The sequence below is a fragment of the Lissotriton helveticus genome, chromosome 10, assembly GCF_964261635.1.
Source record: "Lissotriton helveticus chromosome 10, aLisHel1.1, whole genome shotgun sequence".
NCBI classification, from domain to species: Eukaryota; Metazoa; Chordata; class Amphibia; order Caudata; family Salamandridae; genus Lissotriton; species Lissotriton helveticus.
The window spans coordinates 443112371-443139059 of record NC_136071.1 but is presented as its reverse complement, the minus strand read 5'-3'; the positions used below and the strand labels follow the sequence as shown (position 1 = coordinate 443139059).

General features: G+C 47.5%; 1 protein-coding gene across 3 annotated transcripts in view; it reads right to left on the bottom strand.

Moving 5' to 3' along the window:
* LOC144785327 (E3 ubiquitin/ISG15 ligase TRIM25-like) overlaps window positions 1-26059 on the bottom strand; it is a 40141-nt gene extending 14082 nt beyond the window's left edge. The window contains exons 1-2 of one of the 3 annotated variants that reach the window (XR_013601828.1): window positions 25936-26026; window positions 10249-10484 (exon numbers count right to left, since the gene is read on the bottom strand). The gene's annotated coding sequence lies outside the window, so the exon portion shown is untranslated. Of the gene's footprint in view, window positions 1-10248; window positions 10485-20189; window positions 20294-25935 lie in introns of those variants that run through there. The other 2 variants (XM_078664293.1, XM_078664294.1) reach the window with 2 other exon arrangements.
* Between the last annotated feature and the right edge of the window lie 630 nt (window positions 26060-26689).

The window sequence follows — 26689 nt, the reverse complement described above, 5'->3', positions numbered from 1 at the left end:
GAGGTTTACCATTTTGAAATGGGTTTCTTGCTCTACCTCAGCCCAGGCTGAGATCTCTAAATCATTCCCCAGTAGGCAATCTACAGGCAAGTTTGATGACACTGCCACTCTCTTGGGGCCAGTGACACCTCCCCAGCTGAGATTTACCACTGCCATGGGATGATCTCTCTGCACTCCATCAATATTGGTCACCTGGTATGTGGCTCCAGGTAAAAGTTGCCTTGAGGGGACTAGGCTCTCAGTCACCATGGTGATGCTAGCCCCTGTATCTATATAGGCCTCAACTTTTATACCATTGATGAGGGGCTCCTGTCTGTACTTGCTCAAAGTGTTGGGACAAGCAGTGAAGTTGGCAAACCCCATGCCATTTTCACAGACAAGAGTATCTAAGTCAGGGAACCTGGTTAGGCCAGAGTCCCCAGGGACTCCCAAAGTAAATGCACCCAAATTCTTGGGGGCACTCCCTGGGGGATTACTACTAGTAGTAACAGGTGGCTTGGAAATGTTACTTGGGGGTATGTTCTCCTTATTGGGGTTCTTTGGGCAACTGCTGTCAGTTTTCCAATGACCCACCTGCTTGAAGGCTTGGCAATAAGGTTTCTTCTGGGTATTGGAAGGATTCTGGGACCCACCCCCCTCAGAGGATTTTTGGGGCCCTGATGTGGTTTGATCTGTAGATTTATTCCCACCCTTCTCTTGAGGCTTGGTTGATTCCTTCTTCTGGTCACCACCTTGGTTCTTAGGCCTAATCCTGGTTCTGACCCATTTGGCTGCCCTCTTAACCAATTCTTGTGGAGAGGTCAGATCAGAGTCTACCAGGTGCTGGTGTAATAACTGGTTCTGACAATTATTTAAGACTTGCTCTCTCATAATAAGATTATACAATCCTGTGAAGTCAGTAACTTTACTACCCAGTAGCCAGCCTTCCAAAGCCTTAGTGGCACAATCAACAAAGTCAGCCCAATCCTGAGACTGAGTTTTCTGGGTGTCTCTGAACAGCAACCTGTACTGCTCAGTTGTTAAGCCAAACCCATCAATCAGTGTATTCTTCAGGACTTGGTAATTGTTAGCATCCTCAGCTCTAGTAGTGAGGAGCTTATCTCTACCTTTACCTTCAAAGGAGAGCCACAATATAGCTGCCCACTGATTTGGGGGGATGCACTGGACAGTGCAGGCCCTCTCCAAAGCAGTCATCCATTTGTGGATGTCATCCCCTTGTTTAAAGGGGGGCACTATTTTACTCAGGTGTCTAGTGTCAAAACTCCTGTCTTTATCCTTAGGGATATTGCTGCCACCGGTGGGGACTACCCCACTTAACTGTTGCTCTCTAGCAAAGGCAAGCTTCTCCTTGGCAAGGGCAAGTTCTTCCCTCTGAATCCTCAGATTAGCCTGTTTCATCCTTGCTTCATGTTCTCTTCTCTGAGGGGAAGTCCGTCTCCTCTGGGGAGAGATCATTCTCCTCTGAGCAGAGGCATGAGAGTGCACAGAGATGTTGGAGTCCCTAGAATGAGATCTATCTCTTCTAACTCCAAAGTTAGGCCTGATTAGGGTCAGTACTGGGGGTCCCCCAGATCCTTCCCTATGTAGGTCTAAGTTGGCCCTAGTAAGCCTGACTAGCTCAGGACCATTGTCTGCCTCATCCCCAGAGACTTCCTCTTCCTCTTCCTCCTCCTCTTCTACATCTTCTGTTTCAGGGAGGTTGGAGTCTGGGTCACCACGAGTACCTTCTATGGGGGGCATGCTCCCATCTGTCTGAGAAGCTTTCCTAGCATCATAAGTCTCTAAGAGACCTAACAGAAAAGGAGTGGTAGGGTTAAAACCCTGTTTTAGTTTCCTGGAGGTACACAATTGTCTCATCTCCTGGAAGCTAAGGCCTGCATATCTGGAAGTGACCTGTGGAGGGTCAACAGCCACAAGGGGAGTCTCTGAAGACTCTCCATGGGTAGACATGCTTCTAGTGTGGTGTAAGTGAGGCACCTACCTACACTATGGGTTTACCTACTGATCCCTTGCTAAGAGTTGTAGTCAGGGTGTGCTAAGCCCTGTTACACTACAACAGCTGGTTCAGTAGAACTCAGAGTATTCTAAGTTAAGTTATATGTACCTGGGTACTTATGTGATCTTTCAATTGATATTCTTAGGATACGTGCGAGGTAAAACAACAGCAAGCTCAAATCCCAACCGCTGCACACCAATGTGAGAAGTTGGCCTGATATATAGTGCTCACTATTCTAGTGATCACTTTGTATCATACCAAACAACCCTTATTGATGATTGGTTGTAAGTCAACCTTTCAGACCAGCTATCCTAGTAGCATGGACACGAGCAGTCTTCAGGCTAAACTCTAGAGGGCGTGTTAAGCCAGCTGTTTTACCATCACATATACCCCTTGAACACCAAGTGAAAGGACACCACACAAGTTGTTATAAAAATATAGGATATTTATTAATAACAGTTCTATCCTGAACTCTTTATGAGTCAGGGAGCTAAGCACAATACAAAACTCTTACGAAAACACTTCAAGTTGCACAATTTACACAAATGCCCGAGGGGCACGAAAAACCATATACACAAAAAGTGGAATGCGAAATACTAGCAGGTAAGTAACAAGATCCAGAGGCTTCAGGATCGCTAGGACTACACTACTGAACCCTAAGGTTAGGAGCAGGAGGCCTAGGGAGATCGGGTGCAGAGTGTGCACTCTCACGCGGGATGCGGGAAGAAGTCTATGGATGCTAGCGTTTCTAAAGTTACTGTTTCCGGACGAATCCTACTAGATAGACTGAAAACGACAAAGGATCTGGACACTTGGATAGTGAACCTGTGCTGGAGTACCGAGATACTAAAGTGACCTAGCCCAGGGGCCGCGGCTGCATAGGGTTCAAGTGACGTCGGGAATCCTCGTTGAAGTCTATGGAGCCTGAAAGAAGAAGTTGCTGGCAGGCGACCAGTGAAGATGTTCGGTGTGATCAAAGGCTGGATCAGTGAAGGAGACGACCTGAAAACAGAGGGGACTCAGTTCTTAATCACTAGCTAGTGATTATGTGGGCACCAGGATGGCACCGGATGAAGTCACCTCGACCAGGTGAATGGGCGACGCTGGACTCTGCAGTCACACGGGCTAGGAGGCGTTGTCGGCTACCAGGCTGGAGGTGCGAGCTGTCCCACGAGGCTGTCGGCTGTCGGCGATGCTGGACTCAGGATTTGAGCAACAAACCTTGGCAAAGGCAAGCCCACGCGGTGGAGTCAAGATGGCGTCTGGAGTGGACCAGGAGGGTCCAGGGCACTTCTTGTTGGACAAGAAGCAAGGGCCAGTCTAGGGGACCTAGACCAGCGGTGAAATCGTCGTGGTACGTCGTCAAGAGGGTCACTAGCCAACGGGCAAGTGACCGGACATCGTGGCAAGCAGCAAAGAAGCAGAAGGGCCCCACGCAGATCTTGTGGATGCTGGGGGGCTGGACTTCAATGCTGGAGCTGCTTAGGGTTAGGGCTTCTCAAACCCCAATGCACTTACTCGAGGGTCTCTCGGGGGTCGTGCTGGTGAAGCGTCGTGCAGGTCTTGAAGATGGCCGGTCCCACGGGTCTCGTCACACCCACGAATCTCAGCTGGGCTGGATGATGTAGGTAGAGGTCAGAGATGGCAGGGAATCCGGGTCTCGTCGAGCTGGGCAGTCTTGATCCGGAGGATGGACTTACAGCAAACCGCAAGAGCTTCGATGGTGCCTGCTGGTGCAGGGTGGCTACTCCTTAGCCACAAGGGAGAGTCTTCAGAAGAGTCAAGAGTTCCTTTCGTGGAAAGTAGTTTCAAGATTCAAGATTATCTAAACTGGGAAGGGGGCCTGCTCCTACCTTTATTCAAAGAAAAGGGGCTGGCACGCGACTAAGTCCTGCCCTATGGGTGGGACTAGGAGGGGGGTGGTTACACCCCTCTCCTTTGTCCGGTCTCTCCCCAGCTCAGGGGCTGGTGTGCCCCAGGAACTGGTTTGAGCCGGCATATGCACAGTGAGCACCGGGGTGCCACTTGCAGTCACCTTCCTTTCAGCCCTGCCTACCTGGGATACACAAAATCCTGTCTGGGATGGTGCTAGCACCGCCCCTGACAGGAAACCCTTTGTCCAGGCCTCCGTTGCTGGAAGGACTTCCAGCAGCAGGAGGGCAGACTTGTGTCTCGGTGGCAGCATCCATTTTGTGGAGCTGAGGCTATGTCTGACTTTTAAACGGGGGTTCACAGTTACATACATGTCGTGTCCCTCTAGAAGGGTGGAATGCTAACCCCGTCGCCAGAATTGGCGAGGGGTTAGTATTCCAATTCGTATGACACCTTACTCGACATGTTTTGATAATGCTATACCAAAGTTGGCATTTAACCTCGAGGATTATAATGCACTTAAGAGTATATGGTATAGCGTTACCATGGAACAGCTATTTGGACTTGGTTCTGCAAGCTGCAAACGGGCTCAGCTCATGCCAGAGCACCATCTCACATAATTCCAAGCACTCTGCCTTCATGATTGATAAGGCCTGCCATAGGAGTGACTGATAGGAATATATGTGTCCATTTTAGGGTTAGCTATAGGTATACTATATCTAAAGCAAAGGGTGATTACACCACCTTGCCCCAGCTGTCTTGCAGTCAGTTTTGGATGGCCAGCCAGGGGTGGCATAATACATGCTTCAGCCCCTGGTAGGCCCTGGGTACACCTATGCCCTGGATACCTAAGGTATACTATACAGGGACTGATAAGGTGACTCAGTATCCAATTAGATATGTACCTAGGGTACATGGAGTCCATTTTAACAGAGAGAGCAGGAAGCCTGGGGTCCTGGATAGCAAGATCCCAGGCCAACTAAGTCAGAAACCAGCAAAACACTAGGCAACAAGTTGGGGGCAACCATAGTCAGGTATCCACCTTCCTACACCTCGGGACCCAGGAGTAAACCCAGCATGGACCAAGAGCTTGTAGCCCCCACGCTGCAGCGCCCGACAGGTGTTGCCAACCAAGTGGGTCTCCTGCAAGAGGACTATGTCAGGGGAGTGGCGCCGGAGGAACTGTAGGACCACACCTCTTTTTATTTTGTGACCTAGACCATTGACGTTCCATGTGAGGATAGTAAGGGACCTAGAGAGTAGTGGAGTCATGACTGCGAGATTGGGGGAATGCGTATACTGGGCGCCCCAGGAAAAACCACCAGCGGCGGCGAGGCCATGGGACTGCTCGAGTCACGGGGCACCTCCGGACACGCAGTTTCCAGAGACCAAGGAGCAGCCAGGACAACAGGCCAGGCACCACGGGACCCTGGACGGACAGGAAGGCTAAACTAAAGACAGCTCCGCTGGAAATAAAAGGATAGGTGAGCAATAAGAAACTAACTGTAAAGACCCTGCTAAGGACAAAAATGAGCAAAATAACAGCAACAAAACATTGACAACCCCTCCCACCCCCCACCCTGCTTCCCTGCCCGCGGATTCAAAACTATCCACACCCCAACTAGGCAGAGTGCCTGTCGCCCACCCACTCATAAACGGGGTACTGAGGGTCCGACAGTACCTCTTGCCCGACCAAAAAGCATTATAAATTTACTACACATTGTAAGGTTGTACCATGAGACTTAAACAGTATTCACACAATAGGAAAATTACTTGTCAGGCAGCTGGCGCAGCTCAATCTCGGCCAAAGGAAACAGGTCCCAGAAATAGAGGTCAGCTCAAGGAAGAAAGTGGGCCGCCCCCGGCAGACCCGTCGGTCAGGCGGCAGCCGCATGGAGGAGAGCTCAGTGTTCCATGGCGGGGCCAGTCTACAAGGGGATGTCAATCCACTCCGTCAAGAGGGCCAGTGAAGAGGTCCTGACTCTCAGACAGACAGTCTTCTCGCAGGGTCGCATCCGGTGTAGATCGGTGCCTTGGAGAGCCTCCCACTCTACTCCAACCTTCCAGCCAGTCCCACACCTCCTCCGGCGAGAAGAAGAACAAAGTTTTTCCATCCTTTTCGATCCGCAGCTTCGCCGGGAAGAGCATGGAGTATTTAACGCCCTTGTCGCGCAGGGCCCTCTTGACCTCCAGAAAGCTGCGACGCCTCGCCTGCACCTTGACTGTGAAGTCCGGGAATATGGAGATGCGGGTGTTCTCCAGGAGAAAGGTGGATCCGATCTGGCACCTTGTAAGAAAGCATCGCGGTCTCTAAAGTTAAAGACCCTCGCAATGATGGGACGTGGGGGGGCCCCCGGCTTAGGTTGGCCTCCAGGGACCCTGTGCGCTCTTTCAATAGAAAAGTAATTCGAAAGCTGTTTCGGTTTATGGTGCGTTGTGACCAGGGACTCCACAAAAAGGTCAGCCGAGGGCTCCTCCATTCGTTCCGGGACCCCCAAAATTCGGATGTTATTCCGTCTCGCCCTCCCTTAATAGTCGTCCAGCTGGTCACTCATCAACTTCTGCTGTTTCTGAAGCTGGGCAACTTGTTGCTGAAGAGTCGAGGTGTCGTCTATCAAAGCTGCCGTCTTGACCTCCACGTCTTTCACCTTCGTGTCCATTTTATGCAGGTCAGCACGCAGGAGAGTCACCTCAATGTTCACGGAGTCGATTCGAGCCTCCAAGGATGGCAGCCATCACGTCCTCAAGGGTAGTCACCTTTGCTCCCTGCGTGGGGGACGCAAGCTTCGGATCGCCCGGGGGAGCAGGCTCTCTGTTGTCCCCTTTGGCGCCCCAGGAATTGTTATTAATCTGTCTCTGAGTTGGGGGCCGTGACCCCTTGCCGGACGCCATCTCGACTCACTAGTAGGGGCCAAACACAAGTCGGGCAGGGCGGCACCAAGGTGAAGAATGAAGGCCGGCACGTCCCCACGGCGTAGGAGCGGAGCAGGACCCACGGAACCGCCCAACACAGCACACCTCGCGTGGTCCAAGGGGCGCAGGAATCCAGGTGCTGCGAGCAATGAGACGGGACCAAGGAGCAGGCGGGGAAATAGGAAGGAATGCAGTTCCCACCCGCGTTTTGGCGCAGCTGCGTGTACCTGGTCTCCACGGTTCAGGAGTGTGAGCTCAAGGGAGGAGGGACTCACTCCGGTGCAGGTCGGAAGAGCCGAGTTCGTGGGCAGCGGGGGGGGCGACACGGCCAGTAGCTCCCTCACCACGTCAAACCAGGGTCGAGTGGCGGATCAGGAGCGGCGTGTCCGGCAGTCGGGTGGCAAGAGTATCCCCCGGGCAGCAGATCTCCAATACGGCCACCTATGGGTGCTCAGATCCTGGTGTAGCCCACTCAGGAGGCCAAGAGTCAGGCCGGGTAAAGCAAGGACCCACCAGGGCCCCGGGGCACGCTCCCCGTGATCTCTAGGGAGGCGCCGCCCGCAGGGCAAGGCAGTGGGGAGCCACAGGCCCGCAGGTGAAAAGCGCCTGAAGGGTAAGGGAGCCAGAGCCGGGGCCTCGCCCGGGATGCTCCTCTGCAAACTATGAGGCCTCTCCGCTCCCCCTCGCGCGGGCCAAAGGGCAAATTCGCGGCGCAGTCCAAACACCGACCCCCCCGCAGGTGGAATGAGGGCGGCGATATAGCGAGGCAGGCTCCGACTCCAATGCGGGTCCGGCTAGGCGTCTGTGTGTGAACGGAGCTCCGCAGTCAGCAGGCCCAGAATCCGGGATTCACGTAGGGAACTCCCCGGCACGGATGGGGCCCTCACAGCGTCGCCCCTCGCAGGTCGCCGGCAACTCCGGAAGTCGTTGTTTGGGGACCCACAGCGCTCCGGTCGGACAGGGAGCAGGTCCGGGTGGCGGCTCAGGGGACCAATACGTCCCGGGTTCGAGACGAGAGCAGCCGCGCCCAGCCAAGGCCGTTTCAGAAGGCCGGCCGGGAGTCCGACATGGCCGCCATCTTGCGGGCCCCGGGGGAGACTTCCATTCCGGGCATCACCGTCTCCAGGAAGCCTCGAACGGGACCAGCACCACACCGCCTGGGGCGCAATCGGTTCCTGTCGGGGTTCCCCTCAGCAGCAGAGGAAACCCCGATGTGCAAACGGATAGTTTGGGCGGATGGTCGGGCAAGGATCGGGAGTCGCACTAGCAAGCGACCATTCCCGTCGGCTGTCGGCCACGCCCCCTTTGCGCTCTTACTGCATGGGGTAGGTAGGGCCAGTTTTGCTAGGACCACCTCTATATATAACAATTGTTCATGCAAGAACAGTTGTCTCGAATGTGGCGAGTATAGGTGTCAGACCTGTGTTAAGTTGGTGCTGTGAAAGAGAGTGGGAGGGGGGACCCATTTTGCGCAGTTGGTACACTTCGGTAGGCGCTGCCGCAGTGTTTCTTCTGACAGGACTCAGAGTTGTGCCATTGGTTCTCTTTCTGCTGGCCCTTATTATTCCACTTTAGACTTGACCGGTTGGCAGAACTGTCCTTATAAAGTTAGTGCCTCATCGACAATCCTTCATCACCCATAACCTATTATTTTAATTTATCACCAAGGAAGGGTTTGGCCCGAAATCAGTAAGGCTAGGGCCATAAATACCAAACACCAAAGACAATGCTAGTACTGATTATCATTCATTCACTCATTCACAAACATGATCACACAAATCAGTTCTATGATCAAATGAATTTATTTCAAGAATCAATTCTGAATAAAAAATATTTTCTTTGTGTATAAGAGATTTTTGATTGAATTTTGTAAGTTCATTGGTATTTTGGTATGCAAAGGGGATCACAAAATTGCAAATTTCAACAATGTGTACCCACCATACAAATTGCATGACGTATACACAATACATATACAAAACACAACACAAAGAATTTTGAGCTCAAGTTCTGCACAGTTTAAACTACAATATTATCATAAATATCCCTGGTACCTACCTACCTAAGGGATTTTGTACCTACTTTAACAGGGGCAATAGCCAAATAGTGACCCTACTGAGCTAATGGGAATTCTTAGAAAGCAAACTTCTTGAAAACAATCAGTTACAAGCAACAGTGTTAGTGCATATGTAGAACACTTATTTGACCAAAAAGAAAGGCTGTTGACGTGTTTCGAACCCTGAACAGTCTCTTTAAGGGTTCTCCTCAGGACACAGAACGCTGAAAGAGCTTCATCTGATGTCTTCTCTCATTGACTCACATAAGAAAAGGCACTTTTAAAAAATGCCGCAATTTGTTCCCTCTACTAATTCAACAACAAGCACCTCAGCTTGGACAAGATTGTCGATTCTTTGCGTCCTTATTTTCGTGTAGTTTTTGGAAAGCTCTCATTCAGTCCAATGTTTGGTTCTCAGAGTTCCTTTGTGAATGAGTGAATGAATGATAATCAGTACTGGCATTGTCTTTGGTGGGACGGGTATGCCCAGATGTGGATTCCATGCATTCTGTGCTACTGGAATCAAGCTATACCTCGTGTATGAGCGACACCGGTGCTGTGTCGCTTGTGTTCCAGTTCTGGGAACACCTGCCTGGCAGTTCAGGCTTGACTGTTCCCACTAGAGCAAGGTCAAGACTGATTTGCATATGGCTGGGTCCAAATTGAGGTGGGATGGTGTGGGGGTTCCACTGGTGTATCGAAAAGGTTGACAGACACGGGGGCTCGTGGTAAGGATGCTTTTATTTTTGTACACAAACGCCGTTTCTGTACAGGCACTCTGTAGAATGGGAGCGGGGTTTCAGATTTCTCCGACGTGGTGGCTCCCGCTCCGGACCGCCGTTCCCACTGCCTCCTGGGTGTCGTAGGCCGTCTCTCCGCCGTCTCGATGAGTCTCGGTACCGGCAAATGAAATGAAAACAAGTGTCAGGCAATCTGTCCTCAACCTCGGACTTGGTACAGGGGAAAAGGGGTGAGGAAGCACACGTGCACACAACTACCCCTGGCCAGTGGTGGGGTATCGGTGAGGGTGGGGCTTTAAGTGCTTAGGATGAGGTAGGGTATGTGTGCTCAGGACGACTTGTTCCGCCTAGTGCCCGCCCACCCGCTGAATCTTGACCGTACCTGGTCAAGCCACACTTCGCGGGAAGCGTGGCTGGGCGGTGAGTTGTCCCGTTGGCCTCCCGGCTTGTTGGTGTTGCCGCCGTCTCTGTCTCCCGCCTTCGCTGGCCTCGGTGTCTCCGCCCTCGGATCAGCTGCACTCCGCTCCTCCTCAGGATACTTTTCCGCTGCTCTCCCCTCCTCTCGCCTGTCCTCTTCCTCCGTCCTCCTCCAGTCTTCCTCCGTCCTCCGCTGTTCTTCCTCCGTCCTCCGCTGTTCTTCCTCCGTCCTCCGCTGTTCTTCCTCCGTCCTCCGCTGTTCTTCCTCCTCTCTCGTACTCCACTCCTCTTCGCTTCCGCTCCAATCTCGCCACCAGTCTCCTTCGCCTCCTCCGGGTGTCTCGCACACCTGTGTGCTTTCTGGGACGGGTTTTACCGTGTTGCAGGGGGTGTGTCCCAGGACAGGTGCCGCCCAGTTAAAGGTGCAGGGTCGCAGCGCGGACTCCTCCGGCCGGCCGCTGATGACGTCAGGGGTTTTCCGTGCCTCCGTATGCTGGGAAGAAAAAGGGGACACATTACTAGGTAGGCCAGGGGGGCCCGCATCCGGGTCCCCATCGTCACAGATGGTGTGCAAGATAACGATGGAGTCGGATGCAGCCTGAGTAATTACCAGTGGCTAGGATTCATTCAAGCATTCCATCCCTGACTTTTTATATATTTCATGTTCTCATATATTTCAAATGAAATCTCTATGTGTTCAACTGAATGTTTGTTTTGTTATTTTAAAACAATAAAAATATATATAAAAAGAAAGTACGGTTTGGCAATCAGGTGTCTTTAACCTACAAATATCAAAATGTTGTTTATACTTCGCTATAAGAAGCTTGAAAAACACATTTTATGAGTTCACATATGTACTGATGATGGTCCCATAAAGTACTGCAGAATCGATGGAAATGTTGACCTTTTTCACTGTACTATCTTATATCGTTGTAAGTTTTTAATCTGTCCTTATGTTCAATATAGTATAAACCTACAAAGTTTTAGTACAGTTTGTATAAACGCTTGTTTATATTCTGTAACTTGATTTGTAATCTCTATTTTTGTGTCTGTGGCTCCTTCCTCGTCATTGTATTTTTGCTGTGCATGAACAATGATATGACTATTTGACTTCCTCTGAAATAATAAAAAAAATAGGTATCCAGTTCTTGTTGTGACACACCCTAATTTGATTCACTCTATTTTGCTGTATGCATTATCAAGTGAAGCCATGTAAATACAAAGTGCTCCCACTGGAGCTATTTGTTTTGTATTGAGTGAATACCCAGGCTTCTTTAGCATTAAAGACCGAAGGCACTCTTTCGCTCTCAAATGAAGAATCTTGCCCTCAAAATTCGTTTTTTTACCATATTAATTTTTGTGTTAATTGAGTTCACTTAGCAACAGCACTGCTATAATACAAGATTCATTCCGAGAGGTTTTAATAAATGAGTCCCAAGGACCGACTTTCCTTCAATTGTATGAGTTACCCAGGTTCCTGTTGGGCATAAGGACAAGTTCTGTTACATTCCTACTGATCAGACAAAAACTGTCCACAGGCGTGTCAACTCGGGAGTATCTGCATCTGTCTTTTTAAAGATGTTTAGGCTCTGGTAGTCCACGCAAAAGAGCAGTTCTGTGACTCTTGGCATGAACAGGTATCACAGGACTTACCAATTGACACGATCTAATCTCTTCCTACATGCATTCGTCATCCAACTCCATGTGTGTCCTGCCCTTCACATCCTATCTATACCGCAAAGCTATTTCATGGACAAAAAAGGGTGTCAACTCTGCGGTGAGTGAATAAAGGTAGGCAAACTGGTCTAATACTACCTTACACTCAACCTGCTGAGCAGGTGTCAGATGAGAGGTAATTTTGACCCTTGCCACTGAGCCAACTTTCTTTTCTACTTGTAGTAAGAAATCCTGGCCTCACTGCTGCTGTTCTTGATCTCTTCGGTGACTGTTAGTATAACAACTTGGTACTCCCTCCGAAGGTATAGTTTCAGCTAATTTACACAGAAGAGGCACTCAAGTCAACCATGTAGTTGGCATCTGAAACCTTCTTGACAAGAGTGTGTAGGCCACACAGTTGGTCTTTTAGAACACATGGGCAAATAAGTTTAAAGATGTAAAGTTCCAGACTGAATTTTTACGGAGGCCCAGTGTGAGAAGTTGGCCTGGCATATGATGTCCACTATTCAAGTGGGCACCTTGCACCAGTCCAAATGACCCTTTTTGATGGTAGGTTTAGACAACCTTTATAGAAAGCTATCCTAGTGGTAGCTGTGGAGAGCAGCCTTCAGGCTAAGTCTTGAAGGAATGTAAAGAAGCGTGTTTTACCAGTCTATAATCTCTTGAATGATCAAATGAAAGAGCACCACACCAGGTATATATATAAAATATATGTATTTATTCTAAAGCATACCCCTCTGGTCTCCTTATGAGGCTAGAGGCAAAAGTACAATACAAGAACTTAAATATCACACAGTAATCTAGCACAGTATACGTTTTGCCCTAGGGGCCTCACAAACCATATACTAAGAAAGTGGAATAAGTACCGTTGTAAGAACAAAGACAAGGCCTAGGGCCTGTAGAACCGCTGAGGCAACCAGGAACCACCCAAGGTAGGGACGCAGGAGACCCACGGGGGACGCGTGCAGTGTCTAAACACAGCCGTGAATCACCATTGACTTCTATGGAGAAAGTTTAAGTTACAGTTTTAAAGTTTAAGGACACTTAGGAGTGGAATGCAAGTGAACCCCTTCAGTACTGGACACTTCGAGAGTCAAGACCCATGGGAGCACCGAAGTACTCGTGTTACCTCACCCAGGGAAGCCGGGTGCATAGATGTCTTTTCGTGTTGGGTTTTGTCGTCGATTCCTATGGAGAGCTGCAAAGAAATGCTGCAGGCGACCAGGAGAAATGTGTCCGGATGGACCAAGGGTGGATCGGAGATCAGAAGAACCTGAAAGCAGAGGGGACAGGGTCTGGGCCACTAGCCAGTGGCCAGGATGGCGACAAGGAGATGCCAGACGATGTCGGGTGCTTTCAAGTGATGCAGGTGAAGCTTGACTCTTCAGCCACGAGATCCAGGAGGCGACAACAATGACCAGGAGCTGGATTCGAGCTGTCCCACGAAGGATGTCGAGTGCTGCAGCGCGGTATCCGGATTGGACCCAACAAGCCTTGGCAACAGCAACCCATGCAAGATGACAAGATTGGCTTTGGTGCAGACCAGCAAGGTCTGAGGGACTCACCCTTTGGAGGGGGGGTCAGGGCACGTCTGGAGCAACCAGGAACGCCCAAGAAACAAAGGATTGTCCTTCATGGGGACCCACCAGTTGACAAACTAGGGATCGCAAAGGAGCCTCGAGCTGAAATGCAGGAAGCGGGCCCACGGGACACTCGTGGAGTGTAGGACTCTAAGCTTCAGTGCAAAAGGTGCTTGGGCAAGGGCCACAAATAGCCTAATGCACAACTTCGGGAAACTTTGGGAAGTAGGTGCAGTTGCAAAATTGCAGGATGTCCAGGATTTCCGGTCCCATGGCTCTCGTGATATCTACATATCTCAGCTCTGCTGGGGACTTGTGTCAGCCTCGAAGATGTCTGGAAGTCTGTGTCCTGTGTCGCAGATTCTTCGGGATCAGTCGGGAGCCTTGAAAATGCAGACCGACAAGATGCTTCTTTGGTGCCTATTTGAACAGGGGAGCCACTCCTTGACCCCAAGGGAGATTTCTTCTGTCTTCCAGTCGATATGGAATGTCGAAGGTCCAAGATTTCTGTATCAGAGTTTTGTCCAGGGTAATCTAAAGTCCTAGGGACTGGGTTCCTATACTTATACTTAGTTTAGGTGTTGGACTAACTCTAGGGTCCCACCTATGGGAGGACCTGGGGAGGGGGTGGTTACACCCCTTTCCCTTTGTCCAGTTTCGCTCCAAAGCTGGGGCTGAGTGCCCCAGCAACCGGTTTGAACTGGGAAATGCATGGGACACCTTTTGTGCCCAAGGCAGTGTCTGAAAAGCATTCACTGAATGCAACCCACCCTGCCCCAATACACTAAAGCCTGTCAGGGGAGGTGCTGGCACCTCCCTGGACAGGAAACCTATTGTCCAGGCCTCCCCTGCCGGAGTTTCATCCAGCAGCAGGAGGTCAGACTTGTGTCTGTGGCAGCAGCATCCATTTTCTGATGCTGAGGCTCTTTTAATCATTTACTGGATGTACCAGTGTGTAGTTGTCTTCTCCCTCTAGAAGGGTGGAATTCTACTCCCGCTGCCAGAACTGGCGGGGGGCGGATGTAGGATTCCAAAGTGTTTGACACCAAACATGACATGTTTTGATGCAGCCAAACCAAAGTTAGCATTTACCGCAAGGTTATAATGCACTTAAGAGTAAAAGGCTGTATCATAGAACAGCTATAAGGAAGGGTTTCCGAAAGCTGCAGAGGGGCTGAGCTCATGCTAGGGTACCCTCTCACACAAAACCAAGCACTCTGCCTTCAGGATTGTCAAGGCCTGCCATAGGAGTGACATAGGTTTATATGTGTCTATATATATAGATATATATAGGTATACTATATCTAAGTAAGGGGTGCTTACACCATCTTACCCAGGCTGCAAGTGTAGACCTGTGGTGCCATTTTGGAAGGCTTCCCAGGGGTGGCAAAATGCATGCTTCAGCCCCTAGTAGGCTTCTGGAGTACCTATGCCCGTGGTACCTAAGGTACTATATACTAGGGGCTCACAAGGGTGACCCAGTAACCAATCTGGTGTGTACCTAATGTACATGTAGTCAATTTAGAGAGAGAACAGCTAGGCTGTGGTCCTGATTAGCAGGGCCACAGCCAGACTAAAGTCGATAAACAAGTGAAACACAGCAAAAAGTGGGGGTAACCATAGGAAGCAGATCCTACTCTCCTACACCCAGTACATAATCCAACATAAAATGTTCTATGGTTGCCCTCTCAGCCCCTCCTTAGGAAAACGTAAATAGTAAAAGTGCAGACATGGTACTACAAGAGAATATTTTACTTCCTCTTGAAGCAGTTTTCTATCATCGTACACCTCAGGTTCTTGTGGAAGCACTTCACCAGCCCATTGGTCTGGGGGTGGTACACTGTGGAGATTTGGTAGGTCACACTAATGGCTAATTCTTAACAAGAATTAGCCATTGGAGAAGAGGCTGGAAAAGTTGGCAGCACAAAGTACATTTACCACACTACCTCTTTTGGCTAGAAGATGCCCAATGGGACTGACTGGACTGCCCTCAGCCATTCACAAAAATCTCCTAGACTTTGTAGCACCAGCCCAAGAGGAGGGGAAACAGATCTTATCCCTGACATAGGGAAGAGACCTCATCTAAATAGGCGATTAGTTTAGGAAGAGCCAGAACCTATTCTGTTGAAAGAAGGAGTTCGTCATTTTGGATTTAGGCCTTTTGGGAATTTTTACCTGAAAGCTAAGATGAATTGGTGCAAAAGAAGGTGGGCCCAGGGTGACACACTTGAGTGAGAACAGTCTCCATACAGTAGCTTGTGCATAGTATAAGACTAACACTTCGCCACCTCTCCTCAAAATATTTCTGATTCTGAGAAGACTCCAGTTGAAGAAGCAAAGCACTGCTGGATCCTGACAGCACTCAGAAACTGGAACTACTCTCCAAGGGTCAGGTGACTGACCTCCTGTTTGGCTGGTGCAAGGACCAAATTGAAAAAGTACTCCTGACTCCAAGAGGAGCCACCTGACCACAGGGGCCCTGAATAGTTCGGGCTGGACTGTTCCCATGAGGCACAGGGTCAAGACTGATTTGCATATAGCTGGGTCTGAACTGAGGAGGCGAAGTGAGCTAAAGAATGATGATGGATTCAACCCAGATCTGTGACTAGGGGTGAGTGTCTGAAAAGTTTCAGTGCTCCGTCTATCATCTCCTTGTGTTTGCTTTGTTCGCCTTAAGTTGGCAGGGTATGCCCAGACGTGGGTCCCTTGCTCACTTTGCCACTGGATTCAAGCTAGCCTGGCTGTTGAAGGGTGTTTCCCAGAAACCGGTCCCAGGATGCTTGTTTCTGGTTGAGGGAAGACCTAGCTTGGAAGTTCGGGCTGGACTGTTCCCATGAGGCACAGGGTCAAGACTGATTTGCATATAGCTGGGTCTGAACTGAGGTGGCAAAGTGAGCTAAAGAATGATGATTGATTCAACCCAGATCAGTGACTGGGGGTGAGTGTCTGAAAAGTTTCAGCGCTCCGTCCATCATCTCCTTGTGTTTGCTTTGTTCTCCCTAAATTTGCAGGGTATGCCCAGACGTGGGTCCCTTGCTCAGTTTGCTACTGGATTCAAGCTAGCCTGAATGATGAAGGGTATTACCCAGAAACCGGTCCCAGGATGCTTGCTTCTGGTTGAGGGAAGACCTGGCTTGGCAGTTCGGGCTGGACTGTTTCCATGAGGCACAGGGTCAAGACTGATTTGCATATAGCTGGGTCTGAACTGAGGTGGTGAAATGAGCTAAACAATGATAATAGATTCAACCCAGATCTGTGAGTGTGGGTGAATGTCGGAAAAGTTACAGCGCTCCGTCCATCATCTCCTTGTGTTTGCAGTGCAATGGTTGAGGACAGTAATGCACGGTATCTCAGAGATACAGCACATTCCTGCCCTTTTCTTTTGACACAGGGCAGAACAGCAAAGTGACATGCAGCACTGCCCTGTGTCCAATTGTTGTAAATGAGGCCCAAAGTTTTTACCTTCTAACTTAGTCACTTTTTTACTTCTCTAAATTCAGTAGAAGGTCGGGTTGGAAACAGTAGGTGGAAAAGCCTCACACCAACTTCCTACTGAACCAGTTCCGGGTGTGGCAAAAAAGGTCTGAGCTGGCCTAATCTTGTTTTCTTGCCCAACTTGGTAACCCCCTCCCTGGGCAAGCTTCAGAATCCTGTACTGGTCTTCGGCAAGTGGAAAATATGTATTTTCTCCAACTGCTGGTAAACTGCTTTATAATCCCTCCTGCAGCCCTCGGGCCTACATGGAAGCCTTCTAGGCACCAGGTTTTTCTCTATTTAGGGCCCCTGTGGTCAGGTGGGTCCTCTTGGAGTCAGGAGTCCTTTTTCCTAGCTAAGAGAGTCTTAAAGGAACAAACTACACTCAATGCCTGGGGCATCAAACTACGGCCTTTCGTAAAACCAAGGTATCCAGACCCTTTATTGGCCAATTCAAAGAGGTGTGAAGAACAATATCCTAGTTCTTCACAACAAAGCACACAATTATTCTCAGTACTGTGAGGGGCTCGCAGCAATAGCCTTGAGCACAAAGAAACCGGAGAACTCAATGAACAAAGGAAACACTCGACCAGAAGCAGATCTATACAAGAGTGGTGCTGGTTATCCAGGACAATAAACACCAAACCTGAAAGACCGTGACATCCCAAGCTTGACACACCCGCAACTAAAAACTCCCTAAAAGTCTGTTCCTGGAATATCAATGGGCTGGGAGAGAAGACCTCCAATCTGGAACGGCAATCTTATCTACAGAATGTTGATATTATTTTGCTCCAAGAAACATGGAGTGAAGTACCAACTGCACTGTATGGTTTCAATTTGCTCTACATACCAGCAATAAAAAGCAACAAATTTGGCCACAAAAAGGGAGGCCTTGTGGCTTACAGCTCTATCAAGAGCATCTACGCAGCAGAACTAATGCCATACAATCTAGCTCCACCCAACGCAATGCAAGCACTCCGAATTACCTTACAGGGGACGACAAAAAAAGAGTATATAATACTCATAAACCTCTATCTGCAAACAAACGACACAACCAGAGGTAATCAACAATTGAAGGAAGCACTGGTGAAAATAAATACGGAGGAGAAAGCAAATAGCTGGATCATCACAGGGGTCTGTAACCTAAACATGCTCAATAATAGAGCTGAGGGCAACTATTCAGAAGAGGATCCGTTTGCATGGGAGGAAATACTTCAAGATAACAACTCAAATGGAAGATCCACAAAAACTTCGCAAAAGTTTCTAGCGTTTTTTGAGCAACTGGGCTTTCGTGCATTAAACGGCATATTTTCAAGTGATTGCCCACATACAGCAACATTTCACAACACAGTAGCTAGGTCCACAATCGACTACGCATTTTGCTTGAGCTGCATGTTCTTAAAAGTAAAGGACTTTTGCATAGGAATTTCAGATTACAGCGATCATCTGCCGCAGGAAATCACGATAGAAGAGCCCTCAATATATTGCTCCCAGCAAATACACACTGCCCAGAATTTACCAATAACGAGAAAAGAGTGAAATGTGGAACAAACGACCCAGAAGGCCTCTTTTCCCTTGCAAAACAACTCCTTGAAGAAGCGCAAGTAGCTGATCCCATTAGAAGGAAGCTGGGAGGCGTTCATAAAAACTCTACAGAACAGCTACAGAGACATAAAAGGACACTCTCAAAACAGGAGAACAGCTCACACTCAAAATCAACGTTTATGCCACAATTCATGGAATAATGCCGAATTAAAAAAGCTAAAAGTGCAGATAAATCATACACAACGGAGGCTGAATAAAGACCACACGGCATTACATGATTAGAGGCAGCTAAAAGCCACCCACAAAAAACTAACTTGGCAAATTAAAAAAGAAGCTGAAGAGTCTCTTTGGGTCAGACTACTGCACGACATCAAAAACAACAACAGCGCGCAATTCTGGCAGAAGATCAATGCTCTATCTAACCCGCACATGTTACAGAAGAAGCATGGACAACCTACCTCAAATCACATTTTAATAAAGAGCAGACTATTCAACCCTGCTCAACTAACATCTCGCCTACCCGGGAAACTCAAACACCCCATCTAAACCTCAACGCAATACTGGGAAGGATTTTACAATCACGAATATACAAATATGTAAAAGAATCCTTAAAGGCAGGCGTGAGGGAGCTCCTGGCCCAAACAGGATCCAGCCCATACTATTTAAACAAGATCCATGAATTCTGGGCTTCAGTTCTAAAACAGATCTTCGAAACAATTTTGCAAACATCAACAGTATCATCATCATGGAGGTGCTCGATTATTTCACCCATTTACAAAAAAGGCAAGAGGAGTGATCCGAAGAGCTATCGGCTTGTAGCTCGTCTGGACAATGAAGCCAAATATTATGCAGGTGTACTTCTCCAAGAATTAACGACATGGGCCACAGAAATCGTAGCAATACCTTGCAACCAAACCGGTTTTTGAAAAAACATGGGCACTGCTACCAATATTTCAGCCCTTTCACTAACAATAGATGCTGCACTTGTATTAAAACAGTCCTTGTACCTGTGCTTCATCGATTATAGCTCGGCCTTTGACCATAAAAACAGAAATATATTGTCGCAAAAATTAAAAAGACAAATAATTGCATCATTGCTACTAAAACAACTAATTGTTTTGCATAGTAACTCCTGGGTGCAAGTAAAGCTGGGGGCAGGAGACCATTTAACGAAAAAAGATAAACACAACCTCAGGATTAAAACAAGGCTGTGTGCTTGCCCGACACTCTTCAATCTTTTTATGGCCGAGCTTTCAGTCCAACTCAACGAAAGCAATTCACACGCCCCCAAGCTAGGAGGCCATCAGTTATCCAACCTTCTATATGCAGACGACCTGGTGCTTATCAGCCGGACACCCATAGGTCTACAACGCTTGCTCGATATCACAATTCAATACTCAGAGACCAATAGTCTAAGCATCATTCAAGAAAAAACAAGTCATGTGTGTAAACTTCCGGAAGACAAAAACTAAACACAACTGGTTCCTGGCAAAATCCAAACTGGTAATCGTACAAGACTATAAATACCTGGGGATCATCCTCGATAATAAAGGCAACTACAAAACGCAATGTGAGGTAATAAAAAAGAGGGGATTAATGACTGCAGTAGCATTAAGAAATCTGAAAAATATGACCGCTGGACCAAGTTTTCTCCCCCTGACCAGGGTGGCACAGGCTAAACTAATTCCATCAATCGCCTATGGAAGGAAAGCCATGAGAGGGAGAGATGCTGAAACACTAAACGACACGATTGCAAGAGCCTTGAGAATGATGTACGGGTAGTCAGGATATACATCTCTGGCACAAATTAGGCTCGAATTTGGGATGCAAAGACAAGAGCTGGTCCGCAGGTCCGCAAAGGAGCTTTAATTAAAACCTGGTACAAAATCAAAAAAGGGCAGCCTGAACCGTTAAACTCTTACTTGTGGAAGGAACTAGAAGCCTCAGAGACTTGCCCAGCTAGACATTTCTTAGACACTGCTTTGGACCAGCTGGGGTTACGGCAACTTTGGGGATCATCAGGGTAAGCTGTCAAGAATTAATCTATCATACAAGACAAAGCTGCTTTGTCAGAACGCACACACGGCTGGCTCACTGTACAGTCCTACAGTAAAGCGACCCCCCCAAGCTTACCTCCAATCTAATTTCTCTAAAACCACAAAAGAAAAGTTCATGAGATTCCGGTTAGGCATATTATCATCTGCATATCACTTGCCCCCGTGGTTATGCCCTCCGAAGCCGAAACCGGCAATTTGTTGTCTCTGTGGGAAAGGAGAGGAGGACATAGTGCACATCATAACTATATGCAGGGAATTAATGCAGGAGCGCTGGTCACTACTTAGACCATTCTTCAACAAGAAACAAATACGGTCCTGTAGGCAAGCGGTGCTAGCAAGTTTCTCTAGTGAAGATATTCAACTAAGCTGTTGCCTGGTAAAATTCTTAACTGCTGCTGAACTCAGACTAAAAAAGATACAACCAGGTTACCTGAGAAAGGGCACTGGAGCTGGGTTGGATCTGGCCTGCTGAACCGCTTAGCAAAAGTCTCAGACAGCACCTTTATTACACTAAGTACTAAGCACTCTTGCACATCCAAGCCTTGAAGAAAAACATCACCAGGTCATTCTCGTCCACTTTGTACTGATCCAAAAAAGTTGTTGCTGCACTACGCACTTTAACCTGCACTCAATCGTCTCCCTCACTTTGCTGCTAAGACTCTAAGACCAGGGAGGTTATCCTACTTTCTGAACTGCTGCTAAATCTCCGCTCTAAAAAAAAAATGAAGAATCTGGACTGTGGCTCACCAAGGCTGGGGGACTTGATCTCTTTGCAATTTTTTTTTACTGTGCTCTTAATTGTGGCTACTAGCCTTTTTAAATTGAAGTTTTACCGTTTTATTAGAGATGGTTGTTTTGGTAAAGGTTTTAACTAACTGTACAATAAATATATTACTTACTTACTATGTCAGGGATAAGATCTGTTCCCCCCCTCTTGGGCTGGTGCTACAAAGTCTAAGAGATTTTTGTGAATGGCTGGGAAGAGTCCAGTCAGTCCCCTTGGGCATCTTCTGTCCAAAAGAGGTAGTGTGGGTAATGTACTTTGTGCTACCAACTTTTCCAGCCTCTTCCCCAATGTCTAATTCCTGTTAAGTGACCAGTTGTGGAAAACACCCCGCACTTCCTGGGCCCTGTGGCCAAACCATTACCCTCTGGATAACTTCAGCCAGGAATGTGTATTGAGCCTCTGGAGGTGAGATGAATGGCAAAAGTGGTTCTAACCCATTTTGTGCAGAGGCAGAACAAAGTAACTTTTCAAGTTACTTTTCCTCTAAATGTATCGAAAATATCCTTCACCATGAAATTTGGTTTTTAAAATGGAGTGGGAAATAACTTTGAATCATTTTGCTAGAATTTTCAAGAAAATATATAAATTAAGGATTTTAATAGTATCTATTCCTTTTCAAGGAGAATCTAGATTAAGCTATCCTATGAAAACATTTTTTGAATACTAAGTAACTGTGAGGGCTCACTACTTTCAATATGTAGCGGGCAACTTTTCATACATTAAAATTCAGCCTATGAACTAACAAGGTACGCTTTAGGAGTGACATATTAATATATTAAAATAGTTGTTTTACACATGGCAAAGACGCTTCTCCTTTCCATATGTTGTTGCAATGCTCCTAAACTGCAAGCCAACCACAGCATATTGGTGTTCTAGGTACCCATACAGGTTTGTCATGTATATGGGTTGTATAAATGCACACTGCAATTCACACATGACATTTTACTCCCAAGTAATTGGTATATTTTCTGAACTGGCCCTTTTTGCAGGTTTATCCCCTTTTGCCTCCTATTTTTCTGAACTGTTTTTGTTGACTTTAAGGCTCTGAGAACTTTACCACTGCTGATAAGTGCTAAAGTGCATATGCTCTCTGTGTAAATTGTAATTCTGATTTGTTATCTATGATCTGCATATTTGATTTAGTGGTAAGTCCCTAGTAAAGAACACTTTTTTGTGCCCAAAGCCTGTAAACCAAATGCTACTAGTGGGCCTGCAGTACTGGTTGTGCCACCCACGTGAGTAGCCCTGTAAACTTGTCTCATGCCTGCCATTGCAGTGTCTGTGAGTGCAGTTTTAAACTGCCATGTCAACCGAGCAATTGCACCCACTTGCCATGCCCAAACCTTCCTTTTTACTAAATGTAAGGCACCCCTAAGGTAGGCCCAATGTACCCCCATGGGCAGGGTGCAGTGTGTATGAAAGGTAGAACATGTGCTGCTGTGTTTTACATGTCCTGATAGTGAAATCCTGCCAATTTAGTGTCATTGTAACCAGGCAGACGACCGGAGCAGTTCAAATTGACAGATTAATTCCAAAGAGTAATACTATCCCCGTGGCACGATTGATTCCGCAGCCGGTTCAATTAAATTGAAGAATCTGCTCCATCACTACTACACTAAGTGGGGGTCATGTACTTCTGCCATCTACCACGATTGAGCAACCTATGATTAAGACAGTTTGTCAGACCACCAGTTCATCTCTCATACGGGGCACCTGACCGGGTCTCTGTGTGAGTATTCCCTTTTCCTTTCTCACTTTAACGGTGTCTCACTTATTTCACTGTCTCACAAGGCTGAACAATCGCCATCAGATTGTCCCCATATTCCTTGGTCCTGAAGAGACCCTGCACTGTAAAAAAGTTGAAACGGCGTCTACCGTATTTGAAAGCGAACCAGTTTAACAGCTCTGACTATCGTACACAGAAGCTGGAATCATAACTAAGTTAACCTTTGGTCACCTTTTTAAAAGATTGTGGAAACCAACAGCCACGCCCGTGGAGGGAGTTATGGTGGGGCGGGGGAGGGACAGGGTGGGGGGTGCTAAAACCCGGAGTATGGATAATTGAAGGTAAGTAAACAATTTAATAAATACAACGAATTTCGTAGCGCACCCTGCATCGCATTTTGCGATGCAGGATGCGCTTCGAAATTTGTTTTATTAATGTTAGGCTAGATAGAGCCAGTGCGTTCTCTTTGATGTATTTACCTTTCTCAGACAGTGATGTTTTATATGCTGTTTTATAACGTTTTGGTTTAGGAAGTGCTTGCTGTTTGGATGCCTAAGCCATAAAGGCACGGTGCTATTTATCAGTAGCCCTTGCACATTCATTTATTTCACTTTGCTGTCCTAATAACGTTTGATTTACAACTGTTCTTGTTAACAAAGTGGACATGTATGCACATAGTCTTAAATATACAATGAAAATACTGGCCCTTTATCAAAATTATCCTTTATGCTAGATGTCGCTGTTTATGCCTTGTGTAATAAGAGTTTACACCACTTATAACTAAGGCTTCCTGTTTTCCATTTTTACTGATTTTTACAGATAAATACAGACAGAAACCCATTTATTTTCCTGTCTGTGTTTATTTTTAAAAGTGGATACAAAAGGAAATTCAGTTGTTTTTTGAGTGATTCTAAATGCAGTCACTCGTGGTTGCCAAGCAAATAGCTATGCGGATTGACAGGCAAGGGCGTTAAAACATTTTTTTTTTTTTAGTAAAGAGGCTTAAAAAGAATTTGATGTGCACACGGTTGATATAAACATTTGTATGTTTTCATATAAGTGCATTGATTTATTATTTGTGGGTTTTCATATCATTGAAACCTCTCAGGCATTTAAGAATGAGGGCACATTTATCAGTTAAATAAATATGGAAATATACAAGTTTCAGCTTCTTTTTTTCACACAACCCCAATTAAATACGGATAAATACAGATACAATTCGTAAAATATAAATATGTATAAACACAGATGGAAAAGTTTTTTTTTTAAATACCATAAAACCGGAAGTTCTACTTATAACACAAGCTTCATCTTGCTACTCAATTTCAGAACACTCTTTGTTGGGGGTAGACCTTAACTCTGCTAATGCAGTCTGTTCAGGAAAGGTATCCTCCTGAGCGGTGGGCACCATAAACAAAATCACCAACTATTAGCCAACACTATCCCTAACAAAAAGCAAGCCCTATTGGCTTTTCCAATGCTTGTGTTGCAATGGAGATTCCCTCACTTTTGGTTGGATGATATGTCCATAGTTCAGGGAAGACGCCTCAGTTAGGGAAATATTAACTTCGCCTACAGGGAAGAGCTCATCGGGTTGAGAGAAGTGTTCTACATTTGGGGAAGACATCGACATTTTGGGCATGATGGAAAAGTACTCCTATTTTGGGAAGACTTCCTAATCTAGAAGACAATACCTTCATTTTGGGCAGGCGCCTTTGGTGTAAGAAGACGCACTCGTTTTGAAGGAAGTCTTTGTTCATTTGGAATCCTTTTCAGTTTGGGAAAAGACTCTTCCAATTTAGTGGAAATCCCATTGGTAAAAGAAGGAGTCACCCTCAATTTGAAGGACTTATGTGTTTGGGGTACTTTGTTCTGTATGGGCACAGAGACTTTCTCCCTTCAGCAAAAGACTCCCCCAAGTTGAGAAGATTGTTGCATTTTGTTGGCATTGATGCCCGTGAGTTGGTGAAGATGCCCCAGGTTTTAGGGAAATTCACTTAGTTTTAGGTGCCCTCTTGGTTTTCGGGTACAACATTCACAACTTTACATGATAGTCTCTTTCCTTTGGGCAGTAAACTTGGTCATCTTGCAAGATAATGCCTTGGTTGGATGTAGGACTCTCTCTATGGGGGAAATTCTCTGTCTGGCATGAGAAGCTCTGCACTTGGGAGGAAGACCTGCAGTCTGGGACAGATGTCTTCACTTTGGTGAAAATTCTTTCACTTTGGGGGTGACTTGTGTTAAGCAGGTACTTTCCGAATTTGTGAGGCCTTCCAAATTAAGAGGCACACTCATTTGGGAGTAATGACTCAGTTTGGCAGAGTTGGAATGCAACACCACCAGTTATGGGGAAGCACCTACATTTTGGGGGAGGCCCCACCTTGGTAACACCTTCAGTTTGGGGAAGGCACACTCAGTTTTTGAAGACTCCCTCAATTACACCTATGCTGCCTCACTAAGGATCAGATGCCCTCAGTTTGAGGGAGACTCTGTTACTAAAAAAGCGTAATCATTTCAGGAGAGTCACCAATGGCCCTTGGAGTGATGCCCTCAATTTAGAGCCAAATTTAGGGGGGGGGCTGAGAAAAAATTTCGGGGGGGGGGGGCTGAACCTTTATTCAGTGGGCAGAGTGGAGCTGCAGGGGCTCTTAGAAGGGGTGAAACAACTGCAAGGCCTAATTAACATTCAAATGGTCTTTTAAAGACCTGTGAAACGTTCGGGTGCGGCTCTGTGTGTGCCCGGGATCTGTCTCATCCCGGGCTGCCACACACGACAGGGGGGGGGGGCTGAAGCCCGGTGAGTCCTATGGGTGTTGCGCGCCTGCCACCCTGTGACACACGAGATCGGCTCCCATCACACGGACTCACCCAGCAGGGAGCCGATATCACACCACGGCAGGGAAAACGAGCTGAAAACCACTGTAAATAAGTGGTTTCCCAGCTCGCCATTAAGGGGTGTGAAAAACACACCAGGGCATCGCCACCATCCTCATAGTTACTCGGCACAGAGTGCCCGCCCCTCCCCACACGGTGAGATTGAGACATCTTTGTCAGCTGTCGAAAGTGCGTGATGGTGGCGGGGCGCGATGCGATGTTACCTTCACTCCAGCTTCGGGCCTCAGGCCTCGCCTCTCAGGTTTCCACGATGTCCGAGTCCCTCGCAACCGCAAACTGACCATTCGCCTCGCCTCTGCCCCGGGGTCAACTGCCGCGGGGGACAGCGTTCCAAGCCCGGTTTGAAGGAGCACACGCTGAGGATCTAGCGGCCCAGCGGGTCGACGGGGAGGGGCGGCATTACAGAGGTATCATACGACCTAATCATGCCAGGGTCATATCACTCCAGTCTTGGGCTGTCATTTAAAAACCTAGTGTATTGTGGCCCTTGTAGTTATGAACCCCCAAGTTTAAACCAGTTGTGGTAAACTATCAGACTACAATGGCGTATAAAAGGGTCGTGCAGGTCTCGTGTACGGTGTTAACAGATGACCTTGGTGGGGGAGTGGGTAAAAATCTAAGCAACACCGTCTCAAGCATCTTCCATGGAAAAAAAGACCACGAGAGCCCCATTCCCAGCACCAATTCCCACAGGCCACGCATATGTACATAGCTGCCTTATGTTTACGTCTTTTTTTCAAACGCCCCCCTTGCAACAGTCTTGCTGTTAGGTAGCCCTCAAACTTGAAAATGTTATTCTTTCTGACCTCTCCTACTGGTGCGACCGGCCTTCGAAGGATGAATGGTTATACTGACCTAAATGCATCACGTGACCTTCTGATTATCTGCAGATTTCCATAGTATGTACATGAACACACTGAGCTGTCTTAATGAATATATCTCCACGTGCAAGATAAC